Source organism: Hemiscyllium ocellatum, chromosome 15 (genome assembly GCF_020745735.1).
Source record: "Hemiscyllium ocellatum isolate sHemOce1 chromosome 15, sHemOce1.pat.X.cur, whole genome shotgun sequence".
Lineage (NCBI taxonomy): Eukaryota > Metazoa > Chordata > Chondrichthyes > Orectolobiformes > Hemiscylliidae > Hemiscyllium > Hemiscyllium ocellatum.
Window position 1 is genome coordinate 27131979 of NC_083415.1, and position 16717 is coordinate 27148695.

The 16717-nt window shown below is 40.1% G+C and overlaps 1 long non-coding RNA gene across 1 annotated transcript in view; it reads right to left on the reverse strand.

The window, feature by feature from the left end:
* Nucleotides 1–15907, reverse strand: part of LOC132822725 (uncharacterized) — a 30322-nt gene extending 14415 nt beyond the window's left edge. The window contains exons 1-3 of the long non-coding RNA XR_009645467.1: nucleotides 15679–15907; nucleotides 5342–5448; nucleotides 5003–5180 (exon numbers count right to left, since the gene is read on the reverse strand). This is a non-coding gene — a long non-coding RNA (uncharacterized LOC132822725). The remainder of the gene's footprint in view (nucleotides 1–5002; nucleotides 5181–5341; nucleotides 5449–15678) is intronic.
* Between the last annotated feature and the right edge of the window lie 810 nt (nucleotides 15908–16717).

Genomic DNA, 16717 nt, shown 5'->3' on the forward strand with positions numbered 1-16717 from the left:
CATCTATAACGAAACATGAGAAGATTGGGCCATATTTTAAGAAGATGTTGCTTATTTTCAATAAAGAGGAATGCAGCACATCAAAGTGACAAAATTCACTATTCTAGAATCAATTCCGATGACAAACTGTTTTGTTCACACTGTATGTGGTTCCTCACTAAATAAAATTAATTGAATGCTCACTTCTTGCGAAATACATGCTAGTATTTCCCAGAATAATACCTTACTTTTTCTTTTACTTCAGAAATTGTAGTATTTTATTTAACTTTCAAAATAATATTTTAGTGGATGAATAATGAGATCTCAGCTGCAAAACACTGAGTGTGCACCTAACTAAATTGATCTTCTTCATCATGCAAGTCCAACTTGTTAACAGGCTCTTCCAGCATGTTGTTGAGGGTTGAACTTTCCTACTTTACCAGATGTACTTAACATCTTGTGTCCTGGTGAGCAATGCTTACGCTACCAGTTTACTGTTATGTGGTCTGAAGATTGGGTAATGTGATAAGAGGGTTCCCGCATATAAGTTCAAAGTGATCTTCCCAGTAACTGACTGGGCCCTATCTGCACCAGAGATCAGATTTACATCAGGTTGCAGCAGCATGAAAAAGTTTAGTGTTGGTTTCCTTCCGGTAAGGTAGTCAATGCAGATGGATTTCTATGGACAGGCCAAGATAAAAGATTCCATTGCTACATAAACTACACAAATAACAACATATGGAATCATCCAAATTGAGTATTGAAAGTATTCACACATTTATCATGTCACCTCTTCTCCTCCTCTTCAGAACCTGCTCATGGGCATATCCTTGGTTACGTTTTATGAAATAAACTAAGAGTTATAGCAGCACTAACAATCAGCACTAAATTCCAGTACAGCTTTAAGCACTTATCAGAGAGGCTTAACAGAGTGGCAACAATTACCTTGTCTAGAAAAAACCCACAAGGAAGAAAACTGTTGATCAGCGATACAGTATAATCTGCAAAGTACAACCACTCGAGCTAATTTGAAAGAATGGGCCTCTTCATCGGTGCTTATTTGATATTGACGGGCTCTGCTGAAGGGTTCATTGACCTGAAATGCTAACTCTCTTTTTCTCTCTCCAACTTGCTGAGTATTCCCCTTATTTTCCAAATGTAATTCAGATTCTCATCATCAGCTGCATATTAATTTTGACATAGATACTTAGGTTTTGAATGATGATTCAAACTTCCCTATTGAAAATACCGTTTATTAACATATAGCGTGAGACTCTATCACACCTTCCATTCAGTTTGTACACAAGATTCAAGTGCACATTGAGCAACAGGAATACTTTATTAAACACTGGGTGAGTCAGGAATGCCATAAATGTCAGGTGTCTGGGCGCTCATACTAGAAGCCGATATACATCAGCTGAATGATTATGGCTAATCCCCATGATGTGCCATCTTTCAAACGTTTATTATTTCATGTGTTTGTAAACTATTTATTTCAACCATTTCACAATGGGAGCACTTTTTACCCATGACATGGCTGAGGATTAGAGTAACGCTATGAAATTGTAACATGCAGACTTTTACTTAAAGTTCTCTGCTTGGTGAGATTTTCATCTAAGCCTCACAACATAGGAGTGGAATAGATTCGTACGGGAGTGAGAGCAGCTTGGCTAACAGCATTCAGTCAAGTCTCAAAAAAAGATTTTTTTCTGATTATTTCAATCATGTCTTTGACCATGCACCACTCTTAAAATGTGCTTCCTGTTTTTGATCATCCTGCAGTGTGTGAAATTCAAAGCCTAAGAGGGATTCAGAGTGCAAATGGCTTTTCAAATTGTGATTCTTCATTCAGTTGCTACGAGATTTGAAAGAGAAGCTGGGTGATTTATCTTCTCTTCCTATAGGAATACCCCTGACCTCCACTCCAAACTTCCATTAGAAAATCTCTTTCAATGCAGCAACTTGATGATTGTGGGAATAGCTTTTTTTTCCTGTTTTGTCTTTCACACAAATCCCAATATTCCAATGGAATAATGTAATAATTTGTTGTGGTTCTGTTCGCCGAGCTGGGAATTTGTGTTGCAGGCGTTTTGTCCCCTGTCTAGGTGACATCCTCAGTGCTTGGGAGCCTCCTGTGAAGCGCTTCTATGATCTTTCCTCCGGCATTTATAGTGATTTGTATCTGCCGCTTCCAGTTGTCAGTTTCAGCTGTCTGCTGCAGTGGCTGGTATATTGGGTCCAGGTCGATGTGCTTATTAAGTGCCATGCCTCTAGGAATTCCCTGGCTGTTCTCTGTTTGGCTTGTCCTATAATAGTAGTGTTGTCCCAGTCGAACCCATGTTGCTTGTCATCTGAGTGTGTGGCTACTAAGGATAGCTGGTCATGTCGTTTTATGGCTAGTTAGTGTTCATGGATGTGGATCATTAGCTGTCTTCCTGTTTGTCCTATGTAGTGTTGTGTGCAGTCCTTGCACGGGATTTTGTACACTACATTGGTTTTGCTCATGCTGGGTATCGGGTCCTTTGTCCTGGTGAGTTGTTGTCTGAGAGTGGGTATTGGTTTGTGTGCTGTGAGTCCTAGTGGTCGCAGTAGTCTAGCTGTCAGTTCAGAAATGTTTTTGATGTATGGTAGTGTGGCTAGTCCTTTGGGTCGTGGTATGTCCTCATTCCGTTGTCTTTCCCTTAGGCATCTGAAATTGCGGGGGTATCCGTTTTTGGCGAATACATTGTATAGGTGTTCTTCTTCCTCATTTTGCAGTTCTGGTGTGCTGCAGTGTGTTGTGTCTTGATGCAACAATGAGCACCAGAGCTACAAATCTTCTCCCAAACTTTGAACAATGTAATAATTTGTATCAACACCTCATACTTGAAGTGCACTTCTTAATGTGTAACCATGGCAACACTATTCGTGTTAAAGAAACAAAGTATTTTAATCCAGCTGGGAAACTGTAACTGCAATGCTTAGGAGCACCAGGACCATGAGCTTAAAGTCTTCCCAGAGGTGTTCGTAAACTCAGTGACCTGGTGGGATTTTACATTGGACTCTGGAAAGCAAGGGAATATTTTGGAACCCTATAGTTAGGAAACGTGACTACTCATCCCACACCCAGAAACAATATAAAAATCATATGGTTCCCACAAGGGTGACTCTCAGAGTTATGTGATGGAAAATATTTTGCTTAGCTATAAACTAAAATAGGTAGCGTGGGAGCTTGACCTGGACTTATTTCTTTTCTGTTTTTTATTTTATTTCTTCTATTTCTATTTTTTCTTTACTTTTTGCTGGCTGGAGAAATAATCATAGAGAAGCCATGCACGAGCACTTTTTTTTTGAGTTCAAATAGCCTTGAGAACACAGATTAGTTTACATGTGAATTCACTTACTGTACCCTAAGGCCCTGCTAGTTACAGAGGCTGTGCTGAAAGGTGGCTTTAAAGCATGTTGCATTTATACAGCATTAATTTTCATAAAATTAAATTCGTAAATATCTTTCTTGAACAAAATGCTGTATAAATGCAGATGTAAGAAGTTTTTTAAAGTAAAGAGTTTATTAGAGGAATTGATTATAGACTATATTTACAGCACATAGTGCGACAGTTTTTCTCCTGCCAAGAACATTTAATAAGTTTGGAATCCAGCTGGAACATTGGATCCCCAGCTGGAGATCTGATCTCAAATCCCAGGCTTGGCAGATGATCCCATTCAGGCTTCCCTTGGTGAACGCAGAATTTCCGAGGGATAATGTTTCTGTTTTGACATTTTTTATTAATGGTGCTGTGTCATATAGGAAAGGGATGGCGGCAAGAAGAGAATAATGGCTGTGAATAAACTCAATTCTCAATCTAATAAGGGTGGTTTATTAAATTCAATGATGGGTTTAGATTTGCAGAATAAGCTTCACAATGGGAGCACTTTTCACCTGTGACATGGTTGAGGATTAGAGTAACGCTATGAAATTGTAACATGCAGATTTTTACTTGAAGTTTTCTGCTTGGTGAGATTTTCACCTAATCCTCATAACATAGGAGTGGAATAGATTCATATGGGAGTGAGATGCTCCCCTATCAGAGGGTAGGTAAATAATCACCTTTGTGCACTTTCTGATGGACAATCACCAAGCTTTATTTACATAAATGTGAATTCAGGTAACCTAGCTCTACCAGAATGAGGGAAAATGATTAAAAACTGGACAATATGTAAACTCTTTGAAAATTTGGTTACTAATAGTTTCAAACTGGTGTGAAAGTAAGGGAATGTGAGCTCATATCAGTGTGCCCTCTAATTTTCTTTCCATCTATGGTGGCCTCTGAGGTATATGCATAGGAATAACCTCCAGAACTTGAAGACAATGCCATGATCACTGCGCCAACAACACCAATCACCATGCGCGGAATTTGGAGTGGCTGTGAGCATGTGCAGCCACGCAGGTTAGAGAGAGTGTTTGTGTAGATGTAAACTTGCACTGCTAGACAGGATGTACTGGGTCCAAATTTGCTCATGTATCTGGAAATGGACTAAGGAATTGGGACGTCTCATAAATGGCAACAGAAATGTCAGGAGGGGAGCCTGATATCCTCCTGTAATTGTGGCGTATTCTTAATGGGAGGAGCAGCTGTTTGGCAACTAGGGATGACAAGTCATTAAAGCAATTAATTCCCACATAACTGTCACTTCATAGCCCACTGGCATTTGGAAAATGAAACAAAATCCTCTTGGGGAGGGGAAAGAAATGGTGGTTGGATTCCAATTTTATTTTGTTCAGACATGCTGTTGCCCACTGCAAGGCAAGGCCTCCAAGTGAACTGATGTAGTTTTCCAGTGGTTTAACTCTTATGTGGTGATGGCCTTCCTTAATGGTCGATCGAAGACCCACAGAAGGTACCTCCTACAGGAATGAGTCCCATCCCCCTACAACTCTGATACTGTCACTGCATGGCTCATTACTGCCCTTTCTGGTGTCTGTCTGTTTGGACTTAGCACTTTTATTTAAAAAAAGATTTACCCTGCCTTTAAGGGTACTTACCCCCTTCTTCCTGCAACCTCAGCTGTGGCCATCTCTAATAGTGGCACTGCCAAGGCTGCCAAGCTATTTAATTGGCTGGCAATTCTGGTGGCAGCCACTTAATTTGCTGCTTCTGCTGTCAATATTTCATCCAGGATCCTGCCATTCATCAGTATCGCACAGATTCAGGTTTAGTCCCCTGTACAGGACAAATTGTGATTAGGAAGAATATTAGCCATTGTATTGATTTAACTGACAATGAAAGTTTATGTGACACAAATTCTGAGGGAAAATCGCCCTTTCCCAAATGATCTTCAGAAACAGATTTGAAATTTGCTGATCTATTTAACTGCTGAATACCTGGACAGAATCCATTTTGTTGCTCAATGGAATGCATTTTCCTCAGACTGCAGCGAAGGGTTACATTTGGAGCCAGTTGGCAAGTTGGAAAATGGAACAGATCCTTCCTGGGGAGGGGATAGAAATCATTGTTTAATTCTGATTTCACTTAGTTCAAACATGCTGGCTGTGAATCTCTAATCTCTCTCAGTGGGAGCACTAATTTGCACTGAAGTAAGTTTTTGCATTTGGCTACAAATGTAATATTTTCTCTTCCATAATATCGTTCCTATTAAAGAGGCTTTCCTATTTCATTTAAAGAAATGGTGTCATTTTAGTGCTGCACTTTCTATGATAAAGTCTGTCAATGGTGAAATGGACAGTGGTGGTGAGGAAAGGTCAAAATGTTGCCTTAACTTATCCCCAGCCCTTCTGGAGAAATGTGGTTTCAGAGTTTAACTATTTTAAATCATTATTTCATTCAGAACCTCCAACTGTGGTGACCTTGACAACTATTGTCCCATAGACAAATCTTTTTATTATTTTCTCACCTTATAAGTAGCACAGTGACTGCTTCATAACCAGGGATATCAAAAGTTGAAATTGCAGGGTGCAACCACTGCACTGAGCCTCAGCAGTTTTGTCTTTGGGGCTGAGAGCTGCAGGCTCTGGGCACAGGCACAGTTTAGTTATGAAGGGGGCAACAGGATTTTGATACAGTACAGCATAGCTGTGAAGGGTGTAACGAGGGAGGGGAATTCGTCCATCCTGGTTTCAAGGTGGGTGAGATGGAGTACCTGAATGATTACACTAAACATGGGCATCTCAGTCTGAGTGGGAAGGATAGGCAGGCCTAGGCACATGTTAGGAGAGGACATGTGGAAGTGGGAATCCAATGGGTTTGACAGTATAGGTGATGAGGAAGGGGATACAGGCAGGCTGAGGCTGGGAACCACTGGAGCAGGAGGAGCACTCACTGTCACCTTTCATCGTGTTGGAAATTGAAAGTCAGTTATGGAGAAGAATATAGCTGTGTACACACTTGGAATGGCCACAGTAAGTGAGGGAGGGAGATGCAGCACACTGAATTTATTGGACTTTTAATTAAAAGGCAAAAACATGGGTCAACAGCTCCTGAACTATTTATCACATTGGCCTTTAAGTTGCAGACTGGCTGGCCATTCAATAGCATTGATCCTCTCTCTAAGTAGTACCTCCCGGCATAGCCACTGGTGAGCAACAATTTGGTAGCTACACTGTTGCATGCAGAGGGATCCGAACATTAAGAACCTTTATCTAGGAGGTCAACGGTCTGAGCAGCACACAAAGGCATGTATACACAATTTTTCCCTGCTTCTTGCTTATGAGACAGTCTCTCAGCACAAACCCCACTCCATGAAGTTTATTGTGTGTTCATAAGATAGGACAATGTACTGAACACCAGACAGAGACTCAAAAGTAAGTGCATGTATGTTACATTCAATGACATTTTTGAACAAAGTTCAAAAAGGCAAAATCGTCTTCTTCACCCGCTCCACCAAAGTGGCCTCAATGCATTTTCTTTTTTCATACCTCAGTGCACTCCCTGTTTCTGTAACGGGGGTAGAGAGATCCTGCTCTGATGTAGAGACCATTATTGCTGAAGTTTTAGATTAGATTACTTACAGTGTGGAAACAGGCCCTTCGGCCCAACAAGTCCACACCGACCCGCCGAAGCGCAATCCATCCATACCCCTACATTTACCCCTTGCCTAATACTACGGGCAATTTAGCATGGCCAATTCACCTGACCCGCACATCTTTGGACTGTGGGATGAAACCGGAGCACCCGGAGGAAACCCACGCAGACACAGGGAGAACGTGCAAACTCCACACAGTCAGTCGCCTGAGGCGAGAATTGAACCCGGGTCTCTGGCACTGTGAGGCAGCAGTGCTAACCACAGTGCCACTCCTCCTCCTTCTTATTCTCAAAAATGCTAGCACAGCTGCTGTAAGTTGGTCAAATGTCTGGAATAGAAATAATGAGCTGTGAAGAAATGTCAGGAATTAAATACAGAGGAACCTCAATTATCCGAATTTTGGATTATCCAAAGAAGATCCCAAGGTCCCATAAAAACATTACATCAAGAGGTAAGTGAATTCAGATTACCTGTACTGATGAAATGTGAAAATGCTGGCAAAAACAAAAAAACACAGGCACCTCAAGCATCAACGACTGGATATTTTTTACATAAGTGTTAGTTCCACAGCCCTTTGTGAAAGTAAGTGCTTTATTCCCATCACTTTTACAGGCCATTTATGAAAAATATGGCAGAATGCAAAGATTAGTTTGTTTAAATAGCAGACACATCAAAATTATAGATTTAAACAAACTCTCTGGTAGAGCGCAGCTTTAGATCAGTATGGCTTCACATGTTTTAAGGTCAAATTGATTATCTGAATAATCAATTATCCGAATGAAATAGTGTCTGCCGATCTGGTTCAGATAATCGAGGTTGCTCTGTACTTGTTTCCATTTATGATCTTGACTTAGTCACACTACCCATGGGACTCTTATCAGCTGCTCTCGTGTTGTGTGGTAACCTACCCTCCAGCCTCTCTGCCTGCTGACATCCGTCTTCCATGATCCATGTCTCGTTTTCCTTTTCCTCATTCTGTCATGTGCAGGATTTTTGCACACCCTGATCTTTGCATGGCTTTGCTTGCATGTGCCAGTTAATTATCGATGCCCTTCCTTTGTGATACAATCGTATGACTTCGAAATCTGCAGCCTGCATATTGGCTTCATCTCCATGTCCTTCACATTCAGATATACAGATCTGTGAATACTTCTGCAAGGTTGTATGTGGGATATCCCCCATCTCCCAACACTATCCCTCCTGTCACAAAGTCTGAGGTGCCCGTCATCTCAGAGTTAAATGACTCACAGAGTATGGTTGGATGTTGGTGTTAGGAGCTGTTTGAGCTTTATCACCCTCATTTAGCAGTGAGTGCTTCACTTCAGTGCTAAGGGATTCATTGAGAGCTAATACAATTGTATTCTTCAATTTCTGTTTCAATTCTCTCCCTTATCACTGGGATTCTTCCTTTTCCTATTTCTTATGAGTACCCAATAAACATTCCCTTTATGTTCCATTCCCTACCACTCTATTCCATTTATCTGAGCTATTTCTCAATATCTTGAATGAAGCCCTATTTTTGAGTGAAGCCCTCCTCTTGAGTTAAGGTACACATGCCTGCCGGAGTCAGAATTGTTGCTGTCAGTGAGTGAAGCTGCCTCATCCTGGCAATCTTGTTGACCCAGTCAGTCTTCATTCTCAGTGTTGCAAACATGAATAACAACAAGCAGGACTGCATGTGACTGAGACTTCGTATGAGCTGATTGATCCGGTCAGGTTTAATTCCTTACACTGTAAATGTTGCACAAAGCAATAGCTTGGCTATACAGGAGTCACACTAATAAAGAAGTTTTTACTCACCAGAACTTGGATTGAAAAATCTACTCTGCCAGGAAAATGCCTCATATGCACAGTCAGGTTTGCGAATACAAATGCTTTATATTGACGACCCACACAATTGTGCTCACAAGTGTAATTCCAGTGGCTGGGATGTTAATGAGTATTAATGAATGCAAAGGAGAGAGATTCGATTCACCTGAAAGCTTCTGAGAACCTAATACTGTACCAAAATGTCAACCCGCTGTAGGGCAACTGATATTTTTGCCTTCCCTTTAGTTAATTTCCCTGGTCACCCTTCTAAAATCTCCAAGTGGGTCCAAAATATTCTGCCTTATTCTGCCAGGCAGCGTGGTCTGTAAGGTAAACAGCTTTCAAGAAACTGATGTTTTCTAACCAGGCTGTTTATGTTGTTGAAAGTGGCTGTATTGATTCACCCAAATTACATTACTGTCATCTTCCCCTTCCTTTAATTATTGGGTAGCATCTTGCTTCTGTCAAATTCTGCAAGTGACTCCATGGAAATCTGAAGCCTGGTAAATGGTAAATGAGAGGATGTCAATGGACGTTTTACTGCAAACAGCCCTGCGCAGTTGAACTACCTCGTGAACAGCTTTAATTAACCTGAACTGTAGTTGCACCACATTATGCAGCAAATGCTGAGCGACATTAGAATGAACAAATTGAAAATAAGAACAAAGAAAAATGAAGAACTTCAGATGCTGGAAATCTGAAACAAAAACTGAAATTGCTGGAGAAACTCAGCAGGTCTGGCAGCATCTGTGGGGAGAGAAAGCAGATTTAATGTTTCAGGTCTACCTTCCTCCACAGATCCTGCCAGATCTGTTGATATTCTGTAGCAATTTCTGTATTTATTTGAGGTAGAAAGTGAAGCTGCCTGACCAGAGTTTTGAAGAAGTTAAACTCCATTGTTTTTCAGAAGCTCCTGATCATGTCCATATGAAGAGGACCTCATTGAGTTGGAACCCTCTGCTTGTCTTGTTTTTCTACTTTGTTTTGCCATTGTTGTTCAGTTGCCTCCTTTGCTAAATGCATATATATTTATTCTCTGACATCTATGTACCAAATTATAAAAATACTAAGTAATCCACTTGTTTTTAGGTTTTTCAGTAATTGTATGAATAACATAGGGGCAGTAGAGAACTAGCTTGCTGAGTTCACAGTAAAATAACTAAGGAGTATGGGGGACAAAATGCAAGAAAATCATTTATGCGTGTCAGCAAAGTCTGAAGCATGAATTAATGCACTGACATTACTGCCAGCTATTTTCTCTGAAATTTATTTCGTAAACATGTAATAAATTTGGAAACCTGCAGACCACAACATAGAGGTGCATTCATACTCTAAGCCAATCGTTAAGGTGCAGGTTTCCATCATGCTTTTGCAAAATGTTAATTCACCAACTCACTGTCTTGTCAGGGAGAAGTAGGATGGGTTAGGGGCTGTTCAACAAAATGGTGATCAAAGGTCACTTCCCCACACAGAGGGAGGAGTGGGCTTTGAGTCCCTTAAGATGACGTCTCATACTTCAAGCGGTCAGATTAATGAAGAAAGAGAGATTGATGTGTGAGTAAGCCACTGCTTGCCTGAATAATAGGTGATGGGAAGACGCTTTTAAAAAGAACAAAAAACATGAAATGCCATCTTAAAAGAAGAAAATTTGAATTTAAATAAAAGTATTGGCTCACTAGAATTTCTTCTTTGATTTTAGTTTGGCAATCCTAAGTATAAACAAGATGCAAGGATTGGGTTTCCTTGTTTATATAGATTATTATTTATGTTTGTGGAGAAACATTTCAATTATTGTTGCCAATTTCCAATTTTGAGAATTTTCTTTGTACTCATTCATGAGTGTTGGCATTGCTGATTAGGCATTTATTTCCCATCCTTAATTGTCCTGGAGAAGATTGTGGAGAGACACTTTCTTGAACTGTTGTAATCCATAAGATGTAGGTATATTCACAGTCCAATTAGGAAGGGAGCTCCAGGACTTTGAATGAGTGACAATGAAGGAACAAGCCGATAGATATACTGTAGTCAAGATGGTGTATGGCATAGAGGTCACTTTCAGTTGCTGGTGTTCCCATGCAGGTGCTGCCTTTATCCTTCTGGCTGATAAAGGTTGTGGGTTTTTAAGAATCTCTCCCAGGAAAACTATGCTAGAGAAAAGATATTTTAACAATTATGCATAGTACTTAATGGATGTTTTTCAGGCTGGAGGAAGATTTTCACTGGACTCCCCAAAGGTTCAGTTTTGGGATCCATGTTCTTCCTGATATATTTTGAACTTACGATAGGCATTAATGACACAGGCCTTGGTCACAGTTTCAAAATTTGTGGACAATGCATAACTTGAAAGTATTGTACTTGAAGTTGTACAGAAGGTAGAGTAGAATTTCAAAAGACACGAAAAAGTTGGTTGAATTAGCAGAGAGGTAACGGATGAATTTCAATACAAAGAAACATGAGATGATTTATTTTGTTAGAAATAATATGAAGAAACAATCTAAAATAAAGTGAAAAATCATACAACACCAGGTTATAGTCCAACAGGTTTAATTGGAAGCACACTAGCTTTCAGAGTGACGCTCCTTCATCATAATCACCTGATGAAGGAGCGTCGCTCTGAAAGCTAGTGTGCTTCCAATTAAACCTGTTGGACTATAACCTGGTGTTGTGTGATTTTAAACTTTGTACACCCCAGTCCAACACCGGCATCTCCAAATCATAAAATAAAGTGTACAACTTTAACACAGGCAACAGGCATAGAGGAATTCAACCATGCATGTGCCATTAGTTACTAAAGTTTACAGAACAAAGTGAGAGAGGGATTATTAAAGCATTCAGTATCCCATGCTTTATTAATAAAAGTATAGAGTATAGAGCATGGAGTTTATGCTGTTTTGTATCAGTCTCTGGCCTCAGATGGGGCATGTGCCCAGTCCTGGATGCCACAATTCAGAATGGATGTGAAAGCGTTGCAAAGAGTGTAGAAGTGTCTTCTAAGAATGGTTCCAGTGATAAGAGATTTCAGTTACGAAAATAATTTGGAAAAGTTAGGAGGTATGATAGAAGCATACAAAACCATGAGGAATCTGGAGAAATTAGATAAGGAGAAACAGTTCCCAATCATGAAGGGATTGAAAATGAGATTGTAACAGAAAAGACTTCACCAATATTCTGAATAATGGGAGACCTGAGGCTCACCTGCTAATTACTGAACAGTCTAATAACTTCGGAAAGTAGGTAAGCAAAACTTTTAGGAGACATAATAAATGAGTTTATTCGTTTAACTGTTGGACAAACCTAATTGGAAGAGATGGGGCAGTGTCCTGCATTTTACCTTGCAACATTCTTCTGGAGTTAAGCTCTGTTTACCCAAGGGACCTATGTGTGTGGGTTGAAGGAAAAGATCTATAAAGCTGCAGAAAGGAAGATTCTCTTCCTATCATGAACAAGGAAAAAGAAACCTTACAATCAGAAAAGTTTCATAATCATACAGACATACAGTCAAAGAGATTTATAGCACGGAAACAGACCCTATGTTCATGCCAACCAGATATTGTAAATTAATCTAGTTTTGGTGGCCAGCATTTGGCCCATATTCTTCCCAGCTCTTCCTATTTATGCTTTTTAAATATTGTAATTGTATCAGCCTCCACCACTTCCTCTGGCAGCTCATTCCAAACACACACAATCCTCTGTATGAAAAAGTTGCCCCTCAGGTCCCTTTTAAATCTCTCCCCTCTCACCTTAGACCAATGCCCTCTAGTTCTGGACTCCTCCATCCCAGGTCAGGCAGCATCCAAGGAGCAGGAGAATCGATGTTCTGGGCATAAGCCCTTCATCAGGAAATTCCTGATGAAGGGCTTTTGCCCGGAACATCGACTCTCTTGCTCCTCAGATGCTGCTTGACCTGCTGTGCTTTTCCAGCACCACACTTTCGACTCTGATCTCCAGCATCTGCATTCCTCACTTTCCTTCCCAACTCCTGTGCTCAATGCATTTACCAATAAAGTGACTTGAAAGGAATTCTGGGATTTACATATTAATCAACCAAACCTCCATCCCCATTCTATGTGATTAAAGACTTAACAGGTTGATCTAATACATCGCATCAGTTGTATTACACTTTGATTTTTTACTTATAAATTCTGTGTCCTATGTATCCTGCCCCACTAGCTACCTGATGAAGGAGCAGTGCTCCGAAAGCTTCAATTTTTAAATAAACCTGGTGGACTCTAACCTGGGGTCATGTGATTTTCAACTTTGACCAGTAAAGGCAAGTATACCAACTGCCTTCTTCACTAACCTGTCTACCTGTGACTCCACTTCCAAGGAACCATGAACCTGTACCCAAAGGTCTCACAAGTTCTGCTCTGATTTGCCATTCCAAAATGCAGCACCTCACATTTATCTAAATTAAACTCCATCTGCCACTTTTCACCCCACTTGCCCATCTGATCAAGGTCCTGTTTTACTCTGAGGTAACATTCTTCATTGTTCATTGCACTACCAATTTTATCATCTGCAAGGTTACTAACCATACTTCCTATATTCACTCTAAATCATTTATATAAATGATAAAAAGCAGTGGACCCAACATCAATCCTTGTGTCACACCACTAGTCGCAGGCCTCCAGTCTGAAAAGCAACCCTCCATCAACACCTTCTGTCTCCTACCTTTGAACTAATTTTGTATTCAAATGGCTAGTTCCCCCTGTATTTCATTTCGTTTAATCTTGCCAACTAGTCGATCATGTGGACCCTCGTTGAATGCCTCACTGAAGTTCATATGAACAACGTTCACCACTCTGCCTTCATCCATCTTCTTCGTTACTCCTTCAAAAAACGCAATCAAGTTCATGAAACATGATTTCCCATGCACAAACCTATGCTGACTACCGTTAATCAGTCCTTGCCTTTCCAAATACATGTAACTCCTGTCCCTCAAATTCAATGAAGCATTTTTGGCAACCTGAGACAGTTCTCAAAAATCAGTACTTCTGACTTCCTCATAAACTGAAAGCTGAACTGTTACTTCTATTCAAGGACCTAAATCGAACAGACTTACCATCTGAACTGAAGTGTGGTCTGAAACTTTTCCATCATTCTATCAAAGTCAGCATTTCAATCTCATCGACAGGAAACATGGGAACCATGAGATGTCATCCCATTTTATGCTTTGAGTTCAGACCTTTGGCACACGGACATGTTTTCTTCCCCTTTGTCTTTTACATTAAAAAAAAACACTTCTGCAAACTTGTTTGTTGTGTGAATGTGATTGTTTGAGTTTAGATTAGATTAGATTCCCTACAGTGTGGAAACAGGCCCTTCAGCCCAACAAGTCCACATCGACCCTCTGAAAAGCAACGCACCCAGACCTATTCCCCTACATTTACCCCTTCACCTAACACTACAGGCAATTCAGCCTGGCCAATTCACCTAACCTGCACATTTTTGGACTGTGGGAGGAAACCAGAGCACCCGGAGGAAACCCACACAGACATGGGGAGAATGTGCAAACTCCACACAGACAGTTGCGTGAGGTGATATTGAACCTGGGTCTCTTGCGCTGTGAGGTAGCAGTGCTAACCACTGTGCCACCGTGCCGCCCAGTTTAAGGGGATATAATTTAATTCCAGAATATAAATTTGATGTTAAGCAATTTTGCCATTTGTTTGGAGAGTATGTATTACTTATAATAATCGAATGAGCTTATTAAAGAAATTTAGTGAAGCCCTTTTCTATTCTGGATGTTAGTAATAAAAGAAAGCAATTCAGCTGTCTTTGCAAGTGAATCAAAGTATTGTACTAATTGGGCTAGGTTGGCACTGCATTCCTCCCAGCAGAGTTGTAATCAGAGATCAGTGTTATGCTGCCTGTCTTGCCAACTGATGCTGCTGACTAGATCCAAACAGGTAGCTCAAAGGTGCTAAAAGGATGGGTAGATCACAGCTCCTGCAATATCAGAGGAAAATTTCAAAAGGTAAGAACTATTGTAATCCACATTTTAATGGCAGCTGCAGGGTCTTTGTAGAATTATCTACAATGCCTGTTCTGCTTGTAGCAATTTACTTTTTCAAATGTTCCCTTCAAAACACATTACATCCTTAATTTTAATAATCCTTAATAATGGACCTAGAAATTTAGCATAGGACCAACACCTGTACAAATTGATGGTTGGCTGTTCTCCTGCTAATTGGAATCTTTTACCATTGCAAAACAGGTGCATGTAATACAACCTTTCCTGTTATTGTTAGTTTTTCAAATTTATTTATTACCTTTTAAAAATGAATTGTGTACAAGTATGCTGTGTGTGAACAGGGATGAGAGATGAAGCTATGGAACAACAAATGTTAAATTCAGGCACAGATAGACAAGAGTTAATTGATTACTATTGAAATCCCAGGAGACATTCTTCGCTGTATTAGGGGATGGGGTGTTTCTTCTCAGTTTGGCTACATTAGTTCACAATAAAATGAACAGAAACCATTTTGCAACTATTGTATAACAAGAATGTTTGTGAGTTATGAGGGAACAACCAGTACTCAAGGGGTTAATCAAGACTTTTTAATCAGGAAATCACATTGGAGTTTCACAAGGAGAAAGAAATTAAATACAATTTAAAGGCTTTGCCAGAAAAGATTTTGGAGATTTGAAACAAAACTTTTGTCTTCAACTACAAACGTATTCACTGACTCCTTTAGATGACTGCAATATTTTTCTGTTTCAATGTCACATGCTGTTATGCATAACACTAATCATGTGCAATGTACTCAAGTATGTGAACAAGCAGAGTGCTGTGTGATTTACAGACGTTTCAGTTTAAGCCAAGCAATAAAAATGACATTTATTCTATGAGAATTTCACAGTGCTTACCAGCATCTCTGGAAGCTCTGAGACTGAATATCTGTGCTCCTTCCTGTATCCTGCGCCAAGAGCACCACTGTGGCGTTCTACCCCACGGATTGATGAGCCCTGGGATGCCAGTTCACTGCGCTTTGCAGCCACTCTGGAGCCAGCACACATCTGGAGTGCAGTAAACGTACCCAGAAGCAAAAAGCAGCTCTGTAAGGGTCATCAGTACAGAGAGCGGCCGCTGACAAGAGGCGCCATCCCAAACCCACATGCATTTCCTTATGTAAACACATGTGGCCAAAAGGCATCTATGGTCACCCTTTCCTAACTGGGTTATATGAAACTGTTTGAGCAGCTCGAAACAATACTACCATTATTGTTCGAACATTCCTGAAACTAAGAAAAGCCTTTTTTTTTAAACACACAACAGAAAACTGTTCTTTAAAGAGAACAATTATACTCATTATAGATTCATGATAATTTTTTAAAAATGTTACGCCACAACTGTGACATTGTATACATTTAATGCTATTATAGGTCGATTTTAAAAGAAAATACTGAATTGTTTTTTTTCTTTTTTGCTTTCATTTCTCTCTCTCTTCTCTGCTTTGGTTTTCAGCAGAGCTATAATTATACATTTGTGATAACTGTCCAGGAAATAATTTCTTCACACAAACCACCGACTAAATTGGCTGTCTCCAGAGTACAGCTGGCAAACACTTGAAGGAAGTGCTTGTGGTACTGTGTGCAATTCAACACACCACCATACTGTTTCAGCCTCCTTATATGGACCTGTGCATGGCTTTATGTGCTTTTTATTGGTCGCAAGAGGAAAGCTGGTCTGATCATCATAAATCAACAAAACATAAAATGAACTTTTAAATGCAAAATTTTAACAATGTAAGCAATTTATTAGAATTACAGAACAGTGGGGCATAAATTCTCACCTAAACTGCATGTTTTCGTTAAGTTGTGGGTCACTGGATATCTGAGCATGGAATACGCTGTGGTTACAAGTAAAGCATTATTTAACTTACATTTTTGTTTTGCATTTCATTAG